This window comes from Rhamphochromis longiceps, linkage group LG13 (assembly GCF_057381845.1).
Source record: "Rhamphochromis longiceps isolate RC_006_pf linkage group LG13, R_longiceps_female_GT1.1, whole genome shotgun sequence".
NCBI classification, from domain to species: domain Eukaryota; kingdom Metazoa; phylum Chordata; class Actinopteri; order Cichliformes; family Cichlidae; genus Rhamphochromis; species Rhamphochromis longiceps.
Window position 1 is genome coordinate 36,391,716 of NC_140569.1, and position 5,000 is coordinate 36,396,715.

Here is a 5,000-nt window from a genome sequence, read left to right on the forward strand (position 1 = left end):
CGTTGCCGAGGGTGTCTGCTGACTTGCGCATCTTCAGACACCCGTCTCCCATAAATGACGGAGGGCACCTTTGCTACTCATTACCCTTAGACTGCTCAACTGGAGAGGGGAGAAAAAAAGGCCCTGGCCGAGGTGGTGAGTCGGCCTCCTCTCTCCCTCACGGTTGAAAAAGATGTGCTCCTGGCGCACTGGCCCTGCTGAAAATCTCTCTCCATTTGGCCGAGGCAGAGAGTCGGCCTCCTCTCTCCCTTACGGTCGAAAAAGATGTGCTGCTGTCGAACTGGCCATTACATCCTCACCTGATCTAGTCCCCCATTAGATCCCCCCCCCGCAGTTACCCCGTACCACATATCTAGCACGGACCTTGACCTCCAGCAGGCCCCGGGGACCCACATTACCCCCCCCCCCCCCCCCCCTTCCCCCTGCAGTTACCCTGTACCACATGTCTAGCATGGACCTTGACTTCCAGCAGGCCCTGGGGACCAAAACACTCCCCTGCTCGACTCCCCCACTAGCTTTCCTTTCTTGCAGTTACGCTCCAGCGCATATCCAGCATGGACCTTGACCTCCAGCAGGCCCCGTGAACCCACATTACCCCCCCCCCTCCTGCAGTTACCCTGTACCACGTATCTAGCATGGACCTGGACCTCCAGCAGGCCCTGGGGACCCACATACTCCCCTGCTCGACTCCCCCACTAGCTTTCCTTTCTTGCAGTTATGATCCAGCGCATATCCAGCATGGACCTTGACTTCCAGCAGGCCCCGTGGACCCACATTACCCCCCCCCCCCCCCTGCAGTTACCCTGTGCCACATATCTAGCATGGACCTGGACCTCCAGCAGGCCCTGGGGACCCACATACTCCCCTGCTCTACTCCCCCACTAGCTTTCCTTTCTTGCAGTTATGATCCAGCGCATATCCAGCATGGACCTTGACTTCCAGCAGGCCCCGTGGACCCACATTACCCCCCCCCCCCCCCCCCCTGCAGTTACCCTGTGCCACATATCTAGCATGGACCTGGACCTCCAGCAGGCCCTGGGGACCCACATACTCCCCTGCTCTACTCCCCCACTAGCTTTCCTTTCTTGCAGTTATGATCCAGCGCATATCCAGCATGGACCTTGACTTCCAGCAGGCCCCGTGGACCCACATTACCCCCCCCCCCCCCCTGCAGTTACCCTGTGCCACATATCTAGCATGGACCTGGACCTCCAGCAGGCCCTGGGGACCCACATACTCCCCTGCTCTACTCCCCCACTAGCTTTCCTTTCTTGCAGTTATGATCCAGCGCATATCCAGCATGGACCTTGACCTCCAGCAGGCCCCGTGAACCCACATTACACCCCCCCCTCCTGCAGTTACCCTGTACCACGTATCTAGCATGGACCTGGACCTCCAGCAGGCCCCGGGGACCCACACTTAAGCCCCCTCCCACTAACAAAGCAGAACACCACTGGCAAAATCCTCGTGCCCCTGGTACTCCAGAAAGCACATTGAAATGTGCCCCTGGTACACTGCGCAGAAGAACTGCCACACACGCACACACGCACGCACGCACGCACGCACGCACTGCTTGTGCCTATGGTACGACAACTTTTCTCGTGCCTATGGTACGACAACTTTTCTCGTGCCTATGGTACAACAATTTTTCTCGTGCCTATGGTACAACAACTTTTTGCCGTGCCCCTGGTACACCGCTCAGTAGCACTTTGCCACACAAACTCTCCTCGTGCCCCTGGTACGACAGCTTTTCTCGTGCCTATGGTACAACAACTTTTCTCGTGCCTATGGTACAACAACTTTTCGCCGTGCCCCTGGTACACCGCTCAGTAGCACTTTGCCACACACACACTCCTCGTACCTATGGTACGACAGCTTTTCTCGTGCCTATGGTACAACAACTTTTCTCGTGCCTATGGTACAACAACTTTTCGCCGTGCCCCTGGTACACCGCTCAGTAGCACTTTGCCACACACACACTCCTCGTACCTATGGTACGACAACTTTTCTCGTGCCTATGGTACGACAACTTTTCTCGTGCCTATGGTACAACAACTTTTCGCCGTGCCTATGGTACAACAACTTTCCTCCGTGCCCCTGGTACGACAGCTTTTCTCGTGCCTATGGTACAACAACTTTTCTCGTGCCTATGGTACAACAACTTTTCGCCGTGCCCCTGGTACACCGCTCAGTAGCACTTTGCCACACAAACTCTCCTCGTGCCTATGGTACGACAACTTTTCTCGTGCCTATGGTACAACAACTTTCCTCCGTGCCCCTGGTACGACAGCTTTTCTCGTGCCTATGGTACAACAACTTTTCTCGTGCCTATGGTACAACAACCTTTCCCCGTGCCCCTGGTACACTGCGCAGAAACTCTTTGCCACACACACACACACCACTCGTGCCTATGGTACGACAACAGGCCCCGGGGACCTACATCGCACCTTGCTCTTGCCTCCCTTACAGCTGAAAAAGGTCCATGCCTGTGCCCTGGCCCTGCTGAAATTCCCTCTCCATTTAGCCGAGGCAGTGAGTCGGCCTCCTGTCTCCCTTTACGGTCGAAAAAGATGTGCTCCTGGGCGCGCTGGCCCTGCTGCTACTCACATCGGGCATGGACCTGGACCTCCAGCAGGCCCCGGGGACCTACATCGCACCTTGCTCTTGCCTCCCTTACAGCTGAAAAAGGTCCATGCCTGTGCCCTGGCCCTGCTGAAATTCCCTCTCCATTTAGCCGAGGCAGTGAGTCGGCCTCCTGTCTCCCTTTACGGTCGAAAAAGATGTGCTCCTGGGCGCGCTGGCCCTGCTGCTACTCACATCGGGCATGGACCTGGACCTCCAGCAGGCCCCGGGGACCTACATCGCACATTGCTCTTCCCTCCCTTACAGCTGAAAAAGGTCCATGCCTGTGCCCTGGCCCTGCTGAAATTCCCTCTGCATTTAGCCGAGGCAGTGAGTCGGCCTCCTGTCTCCCTTTACGGTCGAAAAAGATGTGCTCCTGGGCGCGCTGGCCCTGCTGCTACTCACATCGGGCATGGACCTGGACCTCCAGCAGGCCCCGGGGACCTACATCGCACCTTGCTCTTGCCTCCCTTACAGCTGAAAAAGGTCCATGCCTGTGCCCTGGCCCTGCTGAAATTCCCTCTGCATTTAGCCGAGGCAGTGAGTCGGCCTCCTGTCTCCCTTTACGGTCGAAAAAGATGTGCTCCTGGGCGCGCTGGCCCTGCTGCTACTCACATCGGGCATGGACCTGGACCTCCAGCAGGCCCCGGGGACCTACATCGCACCTTGCTCTTGCCTCCCTTACAGCTGAAAAAGGTCCATGCCTGTGCACTGGCCCTGCTGAAATTCCCTCTCCATTTAGCCGAGGCAGTGAGTCGGCCTCCTGTCTCCCTTTACGGTCGAAAAAGATGTGCTCCTGGGCGCGCTGGCCCTGCTGCTACTCACATCGGGCATGGACCTGGACCTCCAGCAGGCCCCGGGGACCTACATCACACCTTGCTCTTGCCTCCCTTGCAGCTGAAAAAGGTCCATGCCTGTGCCCTGGCCCTGCTGAAATTCCCTCTGCATTTAGCCGAGGCAGTGAGTCGGCCTCCTGTCTCCCTTTACGGTCGAAAAAGATGTGCTCCTGGGCGCGCTGGCCCTGCTGCTACTCACATCGGGCATGGACCTGGACCTCCAGCAGGCCCCGGGGACCTACATCGCACCTTGCTCTTGCCTCCCTTACAGCTGAAAAAGGTCCATGCCTGTGCCCTGGCCCTGCTGAAATTCCCTCTGCATTTAGCCGAGGCAGTGAGTCGGCCTCCTGTCTCCCTTTACGGTCGAAAAAGATGTGCTCCTGGGCGCGCTGGCCCTGCTGCTACTCACATCGGGCATGGACCTGGACCTCCAGCAGGCCCCGGGGACCTACATCGCACCTTGCTCTTGCCTCCCTTACAGCTGAAAAAGGTCCATGCCTGTGCACTGGCCCTGCTGAAATTCCCTCTCCATTTAGCCGAGGCAGTGAGTCGGCCTCCTGTCTCCCTTTACGGTCGAAAAAGATGTGCTCCTGGGCGCGCTGGCCCTGCTGCTACTCACATCGGGCATGGACCTGGACCTCCAGCAGGCCCCGGGGACCTACATCACACCTTGCTCTTGCCTCCCTTGCAGCTGAAAAAGGTCCATGCCTGTGCCCTGGCCCTGCTGAAATTCCCTCTCCATTTAGCCGAGGCAGTGAGTCGGCCTCCTGTCTCCCTTTACGGTCGAAAAAGATGTGCTCCTGGGCGCGCTGGCCCTGCTGCTACTCACATCGGGCATGGACCTGGACCTCCAGCAGGCCCCGGGGACCTACATCACACCTTGCTCTTGCCTCCCTTACAGCTGAAAAAGGTCCATGCTTTTGCCCTGGCCCTTCTGAAATTCCCTCTCCATTTAGCCGAGGCAGTGAGTCGGCCTCCTGTCTCCTTTACGGTCGAAAAAGATGTGCTCCTGGGCGCGCTGGCCCTGCTGCTACTCACATCGGGCATGGACCTGGACCTCCAGCAGGCCCCGGGGACCTACATCACACCTTGCTCTTGCCTCCCTTACAGCTGAAAAGGTCCATGCTTTTGCCCTGGCCCTTCTGAAATTCCCTCTCCATTTAGCCGAGGCAGTGAGTCGGCCTCCTGTCTCCTTCACGGTCGAAAAAGATGTGCTCCTGGGCGCGCTGGCCCTGCTGCTACTCACATCGGGCATGGACCTGGACCTCCAGCAGGCCCCGGGGACCAACATACTCCTCTGCTCTACTCCCCCACTAGCTTTCCTTCTCCCGCAGTTACCCTCCACCACAAATCCAGCATGGCCCTTGCCCTCCAGCAGGCCCCAAGGACCCACATACTCCTCCGCTCTAATCCCCCATGAGCTTTCCTTCTCCTGCAGTTACCCTCCAGCGCATATCCAGCATGGCCCTTGACCTCCAGCATGCCCCGGGGACGCACATCCTCCCCTGCTCTAGTCCCCCACTAGCTTACCTTTCTTGTAGT